The sequence below is a fragment of the Chelonia mydas genome, chromosome 1 (assembly GCF_015237465.2).
Source record: "Chelonia mydas isolate rCheMyd1 chromosome 1, rCheMyd1.pri.v2, whole genome shotgun sequence".
NCBI classification, from domain to species: domain Eukaryota; kingdom Metazoa; phylum Chordata; order Testudines; family Cheloniidae; genus Chelonia; species Chelonia mydas.
The window spans coordinates 93,288,037-93,300,060 of NC_057849.1; positions in this window are offsets into that span (position 1 = coordinate 93,288,037).

Sequence of the window (12,024 nt, forward strand, 5' to 3'; positions counted from 1 at the left end):
GAAAAGGGCAGTGATTTTGAACTACTGTTCCATTCAAAGCTTGGTATTCAACACAGGGGTGCAAGGAGCCATCATTTTCTGCCATGAAAAAGATCAGAACTTGGAGAAGTAGGACAAATAAACACCTTCTCTAAATTCTCATGGGTAGTCCCAGAGTGTCTGGCCTTTGGGTTCTGAAAGAGAATAACAGTCCCGGGTGGCATGTTAATGGGGCAATCATAACTGTGATATGGCAACACAACATCTGCCCTCTTTTTGTCAAAGGCAGCAGTATAGTCTCAATATTTCTTCAGAATATTTCTTCAAAAGCAAATGAGGGGGGCGTTTATGGAGAGGGCAGGAGCTGCCTTTGAAATCCTCCCCTTTCACTGCTACATCATGAGAGGCTTCAGGTCTGACACCTGATCTTGGAAGACGTACTTGTGGCAGAATCTTGATGTATAGCTCATTATGCCTGATCTCCACTAGATGTGCAGGTCATGGGCAACCAGCTAAGGAATGCCAAGTCCAATACTTCCTGGTGGCCTGGGCGTGGGGTCACAATCATCAGTTTTATTTGGCGAGTAACGATGCCAGAGGAGAGGAGGACCCATCAACAGATTCCCTCAAATCAGGGATGCTCTTATGCTGACTGGCAATATTGTGGGTCTGAGCAAAATCGAGGTGCATGAAGTTGTTGAATCCCCCAGCATCCTCAGCTCAACCACACATATGGCAGATAGTTGGAGCCAGAAAGGGAGTTGGAGGGCAATGGCCTTAAAAACAAAACTCATACTACAAAAGTACATGTTAGTGTGACGGACATGGAGCAGCTATATAACAACTGAAGAGTACTGACATGTAATAATTTTATAACTGCATGTAACCTGGTCAGTGAGGTGAAGCTATTGCATATTTTATTATTCTGTATGAATGTATTGATCTAGCTTTATAGTGGCTATGTGAAAAACAAACTGGTAAAAAGCACAATAGTGATACATAAGCAATCTCCCCGCAAGAGTTGGTGAGAGGTCATTTACAGGACAGCGAGCCCCAGCACAAAGTGACATAGCTAGTTTGCCAGGCTGGGAACCTACAGATCACAAGGTGTCATAAATATAAAGGGAAGGGTAAACCCCTTTAAAATCCCTCCTGGCCAGAGGAAAAAATCCTCTTACCTGTAAAGGGTTAAGAAGCTAAAGGTAACCTCACTGGCACCTGACCAAAATGACCAATGAGGAGACAAGTTACTTTCAAAAGCTGGGAGGAGGGAGAAAAACAAAGGGTCTGTGTCTGTCTGTGTGATGCTTTTGCAGGAGACAGAACAGGAATGGAGTCTTAGAATTTAGTAAGTAATCTAGCTAGGTATGTGTTAGATTATGATTTCTTTAAAAGGCTGAGAAAATAGCTGTGCTGAATAGAATGACTATTTCTGTCTGTGTGTCTTTTTTGTAACTTAAGGTTTTGCCTAGAGGGATTCTCTATGTTTTGAATCTAATTACCCTGTAAGGTATTCACCATCCTGATTTTACAGAGGTGATTCTTTTCTTTTTACTTCTATTAAAAGTCTTCTTGTAAGGAAACTGAATGCTTTTTCATTGTTCTAAGATCCAAGGGTTTGGGTCTGTGGTCACCTATGCAAATTGGTGAGGATTTTTACCAAACCTTCCCCAGGAAGTGGGGTGCAAGGGTTGGGAGGATTTTGGGGGGAAAGACGTGTCCAAACTCCATTTTTTCAGGAACCCAGATAAAGTTTGGTGGTGGCAGTGGAAATCCAAGGGCAAAAGGTAAAATTTATTTGTACCTTGGGGAAGTTTTAACCTAAGCTGGTAAAAGTAAGCTTAGGAGGTTTTCATGCAGGTCCCCACATCTGTACCCTAGAGTTCAGAGTGGGGAAGGAACCTTGACACAAGGTCACTAAATATTATAGAATCATAGAATCATAGAATATCAGGGTTGGAAGGGACCTCAGGAGGTCATCTAGTCCAACCCCCTGCTCAAAGCAGGACCAATCCCCAATCAAATCATCCCAGCCAGGGCTTTGTCAAGCCTGACCTTAAAAACTTCCAAGGAAGGAGATTCCACCACCTCCCTAGGTAACGCATTCCAATGTTTCACCACCCTCCTAGTGAAAAAGTTTTTCCTAATATCCAACCTAAACCTCCCCCACTGCAACTTGAGACCATTACTCCTTGTCCTGTCCTCTTCTACCACTGAGAATAGTCTAGAACCATCCTCTCTGGAACCACCTCTCAGGTAGTTGAAAGCAGCTATCAAATCCCCCCTCATTCTTCTCTTCCGCAGACTAAACAATCCCAGTTCCCTCAGCCTCTCCTCAAAAGTCATGTGTTCCAGTTCCCTAATCATTTTTGTTGCCCTTCGCTGGACTCTCTCCAATTTATCCACATCCTTCTTGTAGTGTGGGGCCCAAAACTGGACACAGTACTCCAGATGAGGCCTCACCAATGTCGAATAGAGGGGAACGATCACGTCCCTCGATCTGCTCACTATGCCCCTACTTATACATCCCAAAATGCCATTGGCCTTCTTGGCAACAAGGGCACACTGCTGACTCATATCCAGCTTCTCGTCCACTGTAACCCCTAGGTCCTTTTCCGCAGAACTGCTGCCTAGCCATTCAGTCCCTAGTCTGTAGCTGTGCATTGGGTTCTTCCGTCCTAAGTGCAGGACCCTGTACTTATCCTTATTGAACCTCATCAGGTTTCTTTTGGCCCAATCCTCCAATTTGTCTAGGTCCCTCTGTATTCTATCCCTGACCTCCAGCGTATCTACCACTCCACCCAGTTTAGTATCATCTGCAAATTTGCTGAGAGTGCAATCCACACCATCCTCCAGATCATTTATGAAGATATTGAACAAAACCGGCCCCAGGACCGACCCCTGGGGCACTCCACTTGACACCGGCTGCCAACTAGACATGGAGCCATTGATCACTACCCGTTGAGCCCGACAATCTAGCCAACTTTCTACCCACCTTATAGTGCATTCATCCAGCCCATACTTCTTTAACTTGCTGACAAGAATACTGTGGGAGACCGTGTCAAAAGCTTTGCTAAAGTCAAGAAACAATACATCCACTGTTTTCCCTTCATCCACAGAATCAGTAATCTCATCATAGAAGGCGATTAGATTAGTCAGGCATGACCTACCCTTGGTGAATCCATGCTGACTGTTCCTGATCACTTTCCTCTCGTGTAAGTGCTTCAGGATTGATTCCTTGAGGACCTGCTCCATGATTTTTCCGGGGACTGAGGTGAGGCTGACTGGCCTGTAGTTCCCAGGATCCTCCTTCTTCCCTTTTTTAAAGATTGGCACTACATTAGCCTTTTTCCAGTCATCTGGGACTTCCCCCGTTCGCCACGAGTTTTCAAAGATAATGGCCAATGGCTCTGCAATCACATTTGCCAATTCCTTTAGCACTCTCGGATGCAACTCGTCCGGCCCCATGGACTTGTGCACGTCCAGCTTTTCTAAATAGTCCCTAACCACCTCTTTCTCCACTGAGGGCTGTGTTGTGATGCCCAGCGCAGCAGTCTGGGAGCTGACCTTGTTCGTGAAGACAGAGGCAAAAAAAGCATTGAGTACATTAGCTTTTTCCACATCCTCTGTCACTAGGTTGCCTCCCTCATTCAGTAAGGGGCCCACACTTTCCTTGGCTTTCTTCTTGTTGCCAACATACCTGAAGAAACCCTTCTTGTTACTCTTGACATCTCTTGCTAGCTGCAGCTCCAGGTGTGATTTGGCCCTCCTGATTTCATTCCTACATGCCCGAGAAATATTTTTATACTCATCCCTGGTCATATGTCCAACCTTCCACTTCTTGTAAGCTTCTTTTTTATGTTTAAGATCCACTAGGATTTCACCGTTAAGCCAAGCTGGTCGCCTGCCATATTTACTATTCTTTCGACTCATCGGGATGGTTTGTCCCTGTAACCTCAACAGGGATTCCTTGAAATACAGCCAGCTCTCCTGGACTCCTTTCCCCTTCATGTTAGTCCCCCAGGGGATCCTACCCATCCGTTCCCTGAGGGAGTCGAAGTCTGCTTTTCTGAAGTCCAGGGTCCGTATCCTGGTGCGAACCTTTCTTCCCTGCGTCAGGATCCTGAACTCGACCAACTCATGGTCACTGCCCCCCAGATTCCCATCCACTTTTGCTTCCCCCACTAATTCTTCCCGGTTTGTGAGCAGCAGGTCAAGAAAAGCTCCCCCCCTAGTTGGCTCTTCTAGCACTTGCACCAGGAAATTGTCCCCTACACTTTCCAAAAACTTCCTGGATTGCCTGTGCACCGCTGTATTGCTCTCCCAGCAGATATCAGGAAAATTAAAGTCACCCATTAGAACCAGGGCGTGCGATCTAGTAGCTTCTGCGAGTTGCTGGAAGAAAGCCTCATCCACCTCATCCCCCTGGTCCGGTGGTCTATAGCAGACTCCCACCACTACATCACTCTTGTTGCTCACACTTCTAAACCTAATCCATAGACACTCAGGTTTTTCTGCAGTTTCATACCGGAGCTCTGAGCATTCATACTGCTCCCTTACATACAGTGCTACTCCCCCACCTTTTCTGCCCTGCCTGTCCTTCCTGAACAGTTTATAACCATCCATGACAGTACTCCAGTCATGTGAGTTATCCCACCAAGTCTCTGTTATTCCAATCACGTCATAATTCCTTGACATCACCAGGACTCCAGTTCTCCCTGCTTGTTTCCAAGGCTTTGTGCATTCGTATATAAGCACTTGAGATAACCTGCTGATCGCCCCTCATTCTCAGTATGAGGCAGGAGCCCTCCCCTCACAGACGTTCCTGCCTGTGTTTCCTCCCGGTATCCCGCTTCCCCACTTACCTCAGGGCTTTGGTCTCCTTCCCCCGGTGAACCTAGTCTAAAGCCCTCCTCACTAGGTTAGCCAGCCTGCTCGCAAAGATGCTCTTCCCTCTCTTTGTAAGGTGGAGCCCGTCTCTGCCCAGCACTCCTCCTTCATGGAACACCATCCCATGGTCAAAAAATCCAAAGCCTTCTCTCCGACACCACCTGCATAGCCATTCATTGACTTCCACGATTCGACAGTCCCTACCCAGGCCTTTTCCTTCCACGGGGAGGATGGACGAGAACACCACTTGTGCCTCAAACTCCTTTATCCTTCTTCCCAGGGCCACGTAGTCCGCAGTGATCCGCTCAAGGTCATTCTTGGCAGTATCATTGGTGCCCACGTGGAGAAGCAGGAAGGGGTAGCGATCCGAGGGCTTGATGAGTCTCGGCAGTCTCTCCGTCACATCACGAATCTTAGCCCCTGGCAAGCAGCAGACTTCTCGGTTTTCCCGATCAGGGCGGCAGATAGATGACTCAGTCCCCCGGAGGAGAGAGTCCCCGACCACCACCACCCGCCTCCTTCTCTTGGGAGTGGTGGTTGTGGAACCCCCAACCTCAGGACATCGCATCTCATGCCTTCCAACCAGCGGAGTCTCCTTCTGCTTTCTCCCCCCAGATGTATCATCTGGTCCACTCTCCGCAATGGTACCTGTGGAGAGAACATGAAAGCGGTTAGTTACCTGTGTCTGCGTTGCTGGAACCCGGACATTCCCCCTTCTTCTTCTGGAGGTCACATGTTGCCAAGCTTCTTCACTGGCCTCTTGGCTCCACTGTGCAACCTGCTCTAAATCTTTAGAGCTTTGCGCCCGTAGAAGCATATCCTGACTTTTGTCCAGAAAATCCTCAGATTCTCGTATGCAACGCAGGGTCGTTATTTAAAAATTAGAGCTGCTCTTTCAATCCATTTTTCCCTAGGGCAAGGCCCCAGTTCAGCAAAGCACTTGGGGTCCTGCAAGGGTCTCTCCTGGGTCTGGTACTATTCAATATTTTCATTAATGACTTGGATAATGGAGTGGAGTGTATACTTATAAAATTTGTGGCTGACTTCAAGCTGGGAGGGATGGTAAGCACTTTGGAGGACAGGATTAGAATTCAAAACAACCTTAACAAATTTTTGATTTCAGACCAATTCTCCAAGATGAAATTCAACAAAGACAAGTGCAAAGTACTTCACGTAGGAACAGAAAAATCAAATGTACAACTAAAAAATGGGGAATACCTGGCTAAGAAGTAGCACTGATATAAGAGCTCTATGGGTTATAATGGATCGCAAATTGAATAAGAGCTAACAGTGTGAGGCAGTTGCAAAAAAAAGGCTAAAATCATTCTGGAGTGTTGTATGTAAGACACAGGAGGGCAATTGCTGCACTCTACTTGGCACTGATGTGGCCTCACAAGGAATACTGTGTCCAGTTCTGGATGCCACACTTTAGGAAAATGTGGAACACATGGGCGGTGGGTATAATAGGCCATGGGAGGCTCTGCCTCCCCCGGTGCTGCTGTGGCCACTGGACCCCCAGTTGCAGGATTTGGCAGTGAAGTTTTTGCTTTATTATGCCCCATGCAGGTTCTGAGGTGGCTGAGGTGGCACATATTGCCTCCTGAGCCACGCCGGAACCTGCATGGGGCATATCAAAGTGTCTTAGACACTTTTCCCCATGATGGGTTGGGTCCGGGGAGGGGAGGCACTACGCAGCTTCGGGGGGGGCACTCCAGGCTGCGGCGGGCCCGGGGCTCCTCCAAGCAGGTGGAGGGGGAAGGCTCAGGGCTTTGGCCAGCCCAGAGCTCCTCCATCCGAGGGTGGGGGTGCTCAGGGCTTCAGCCAGCCTGGGACTCCTGCAGCCAGGGGGACACTCCGGGCTTCTCTGGGCATGGGGGGGAGCAAGTGGCTCCAGCCGCAGCAGGAGGCAGGGGGTCTTGTGGGGAGGGTGCTGGTGGAAGGGGCGGAGCCAGGGGCTAGCCTCCCTGTAAGGGGGCTTATTCCTTCACCCTCTCACTTCCTTGGTCCTTCTCGCATGAACAGAGAGCAACAATACCCGAAGTGCAAAGGTGCAAACAATTCGATATTTATTGGGGTGAACTTCCAGCAAGCTTAAATCCAAGTTCCTTTTTCCTTAATTTCAAATCTCAAATTACTTCCTGTTTGCCCCTAATTTATATAGTAATATTCTTAGCTATACCTTAACCAATCATGCTACTGAAATTTACCTAATCAATCCTAACATATTGTAACATGATTAGCTAACCAATTATATCCCACTACCTTAATTAGTTTACACCCAGCAAAATTACTTATACAGCAGACAGAAACAATCACAGAACCAGACAGAGACCATGCAAATAAACAATAACAAAGTGGGAACTATAATAACAAAACTATACAGAAGTGAGGATTTTACAACTACATCTATAAAGACATAAGGGTTTCCCAGCTGTCTCTATTGATAAGTGAGTTCTTACCAAACAGAAAACTATCAAACTAAATTTCCTTCTACATCTTCCAGGCTCTTTCCTTTCTCTGGAGGTGGTAGATTGGATCACCTTTCTAACAGCCCCAGATTGCCTTATTTCAATATGACTAGTTTGGAACGTGAGGATGTGACCATACATTTCCCAGCTTATGGCTAGTCCCACTGCTTAGCCAAAGGCCTTAGCTTAAGAACAGGGCCTCAGACTGTCACAGTGAGAGAAGGCCCTTATACAAGCAGACAGTGATTTTGATTCTTTCTTTTATACCTCTATAACCAGCTAAATGATAAACATATACCTACATTCTTAAAATATAGGCCTTTGCAGACAGGCCTGAATGTCTATATCCTAACACTCCCCAAACAGGGGCTCCATCCACCGCCCACAGTGGAGACAGTCCAGAGGAGACCAACAAAAATGATAAAAGTTTTAAAAAACCTGCCCTCTGAGAAAAGGGTAAAAAAACCTGGGCATGTTTTGTCTTGAGAAAAGAAGACTGAGAACAGCTGACCTGAGAACAGTCTTCAAATATGTTAAGTGCTGTTATAAAAAGAGGATGGTGATCAGTTGTTCTTCATGTCCACTGAAGGTAGGACAAGTAGTAATGGGCTTAATCTTCAGCAAGAGAGATTTAGGTTAGTTATTTTTAAAAAGTTTCTAACTGTAAGGATAGTTAAGCAGTAGAATAGGCTTCCAACGGAGGTTGTGGAATCCCCATAATTGGAGGTTTTTAAGAACAGGTTAGACCAGTGGTTCCCAAACTTGTTCCGCCGCTTGTGCAGGGAAAGCCCCTGGCAGGCCGGGCCAGTTTGTTTACCTGCCGCGCCCGCAGGTTCGGCCAATCACGGCTCCCAGTGGCTGCGGTTCGCTGCTCCAGACCAATGGGAGCTGCTGGAAGTGGCGGAGGCCGAGGGGCGTACTGGCCGCCGCTTCCAGCAGCTCCCATTGGCCAGGAGCAGCAAACCGCGGCCACTAGGAGCCACGATCAGCCGAACCTGCAGACACGGCAGGTAAACAAACCGGCCTGGCCCGCCAGGGGCTTTCCCTGCACAAGCAGCAGAACAAGTCTGGGAACCACTGGATTAGACAAACACCTGTTAGGGATGGGCTAGATATACTTGGTCCTGACTCAGCATGGGGGGCTGGAATAGATGATCTCTCAAGGTCCCTTCCAGCCCTGTATTTCTATGATTTTATTACTTATATATCTGCTTATATGCTTTGCCGAATCAGGGCCTGATTATCCAGTATATTGCTGTTGGAGCCTCTATAAATTTCAGTGAGTTTTACCTAGTTATTCTGGGAACTTGCATTCATTGATGCCAGATCCTCAACTAATGCAATGCTCTATAAGCTCCATTAACCACAATGGTAATATATGGATGAGTAGTAGGTGGTGATCTGGCCCACAACTTTTAAGTCAGAATTTTTTGTTTTACATTTAAAAATCTTGATCTTGGAAAAACTGTTTTAATCATTATTGATTTGTTAAGTATTTAAAAAAATATATTTATGTTTTTAAATATTTAAAACAATATTTAAAATACAATTAGTTCCTAGCATTAAATAAGAATGGTTTGAGCTCTCATATAATTGCCTTCAGCATCTCCCGTAATATACTCAGCAATGATAATTCTGGAATAAATCTCATTGTTAGTCCAATATACCTATAAATAAAACCACCACAGTGCACAGACATTGGGAGACATTTGCTGGCAAGTCTGATTTAATTATGGGCTCAATATGCAGCACTGGCAAGAGATAAACAACAGCATTAGTTTATTCCCTACCACCTCTTACCAAATTAATTCTCTTCATTTCAGTTCCTCTGATTTGAGAATGCAGGTGACTTAAGATATGACCTTTCACCTCCACGATTACTGTTAGAGCGGAGCACAGTCTGTCTACTAACAACTAACACATTTCCCCCACCCGAACTTAGGGCCCTGCCAGAGTCACTGACATAGAGAGTCTAGTTAGCTCTATTGAGGAGGTCTATACACATGTTTTAAATATTTCAAAATCAAAATTTCACACTAGTATAAGTGAATTCTGGACAAGTTTATCTTTATTTAGTGGTTTCATGTGGCTCTGTTTTATTCTATATAAGATCTTATATTGTGCTCACGACCATAGGATCCAGGCGCCTTCCAACAGTGTGTCAAAGACCCTCCAGTGACTGGAGCTGGAGTCAAGCCCATTGATTAGAGCAGGAATCAGCAGCCTGGAATAGAAGCCCAGAGACAGAGCTGGAGTCAGAGACCAGATGCCCGAACCGAGTATCAGAGGCAAAATCAGGAATTGACAAATTGTGCATGTGGACAAATTGGAGACAATCCAGCGGAGGGCAATGAAAATGATTAGGGGGCTGGGGCACATGACTTATGAGGAGAGGCTGAGGGATTGGGCTTATTTAGTCTGCAGAAAAGAAGAGTAAGGGGGGATTTCATAGCAGCCTTCAACAAGAGTGAGGGGGTTCCAAAGGGGATGGAGCTAGGCTGTTCTCAGTGGTAGCAGACAACAAAACAAGGAGCAATGGTCTCAAGTTGCAGTGGGGGAGGTCTAGGTTGGATAGTAGGAAAAACTATTTCACTAGGAGGGTGGTGAAGCACTGGAATGGGTTACCTAGGAGGTGATGGAATCTTCATCCTTAGAGGTTTTTTAAGGCCCGGCTTGACAAAGCCCTGGTTGGGATGATTTAGTTGGGGTTGGTCCTGCTTTGAGCAGGGGTTTGGACTAGATGACCTCCTGAGGTCTCTTCCAACCCTAATCCTCTATGATTCTATGAATTGGAGCTGAGGGTCAGAACCAGGTTACCTGCCATGAGACAAGGCAGGAGCAGGGTTGAGAACGAGCAGGCACAGGCATTATCACAGCTACAGGTGAATGCTTTGAGCAACCACTAAACTGTTGCAGCTGGGCTTAAGAGCGCATCCACTGTCTTTTCCCACCAATCAGATGGTGTAGCCAATCATTCAACCTACTAGAGGCCAGCTGCACTTGTTAGGCTGACTGGAAACTGACTCTGCTGCAGGCCCTGATTTCTGACACAGCATATTAAACAAAGTGACTACACATCTATCGTGTTGTTTGGTCTCTTCTTATCCTCTTCCCAGGGGAAGAAGTGTATGCAGTGGAGTGATTTTTTTGTTTGTTTTTGTAAGTTTTTTTTAAAGATACATGTTGCTATGTATTTATGTTAGAGAAGACAAGGTAAAAGAAATGTGCCTCACCCTTGTCATGGAAAATGGTGAGGTTTGCAAAGATCCTTAGTTGCTGGTGGAGTTCATCCATAAGTGCCACTAAAGAAGTTTCAGTTCCATATCCTGACCTGAATCTAGATTATTTGGGGGGCTAGAATATTAGCTTCAATTAGATGAGCTTGTAGTTGGCCTTTTACTGGTTTCTCTGTGAGCCTAGTCAGAAATGGGAAGTTTGATGCTGGGTGGTTAGTGGCTAGAACTGATGTATCCAGCGTGGGTTTCTTCAGTGTTGTTTGGTGGCACAACTGCATGTTTGATGGAGGAAGGGAAGATTCCCTTTCTGAAGGATGCCTCCTTTCGTACATAATTTCACACCAACATTGTTGAGTTATAGTTTGGTGATCTGAGGGAAACCGTCAGCAATTGACAATGACAGCCTGTACTATTGCCGTTATCCAGTATTGAAAATATGTACCATAATTGGTCTAGATAGGACAAGCATTTATGAAGACATTATGTAACAAGTCCCTACCATGGGTTGTCAAAAGGGTTTGAAACAAGGACCTTCAGCAGCACAGCACAGACCTCTACCACCTGAGCTAAAGCATTAAGTCTACTAGCAAGAACATGCAATAGACTGTTATCCTCTAGATGAACAGCCACAAGGCTTGAGGAAAAACTGTACCGATGTACCACATTTATTTATTCTTCAAGTGTCTTCCCTGAATTGATATCCTGTTCTTTGAATACTGCTGATGCTGAGTGCTTTGGGTCATTGTCAGGCAAAGGACAAAGGCACATTTATGAAATGGATCAATTATGAAAATGACCATTGTGAAATGGTGCAATTCATTACTGGATTCATATTTTTCAGTTCTTGAATTTGCAACATCACCCTTCCCTGAAAATATTGCCATCCCTGTAAGAATCTGTTACTATCATAAGCTTGATCATATTCCCTTATAAAAGGCAAAGCTGTCTCCCATTATGATTTCTTGCTGGAAAAACTCCCTGAGGGAACATAGACATATGGTAAATGTGAAAAAGTTAATTGGCTATGTATTGGCTGTAAAAGTTAATTAGCTCGATAGTGTTTCATATACTGATATTTTAAAAATTTACCTTCAAAAGTCAAAACTGATCCTTTCACTTTTCTAGGTATGTCACTTCAAACATGACCTTTCATGAGATTTTGGTCCAATAAATAGCTCTTTTGGTCTAGAGCAATGGTTCTCGACTGTGGTCCATCACTTGTTCAGGGAAAGCCCCTGGCGGGCCGGGCCAGTTTGTTTACCTGCTGCATCCCAGGTTCAGCTGATCGCGGCTCCCACTGGCAGTGGTTTGCCACTCCAGGCCAATGGGGGCTGTGGGAAGTGACGCTGGCAGAGGGACGAGCTGGCCGCCCTTCCCGAAGCCCCTATTGGCCTGGAGCAGCAAACCGCGGCCAGTGGGAGCCGTGATCAGCCGAACCTGCAGATGCAGCA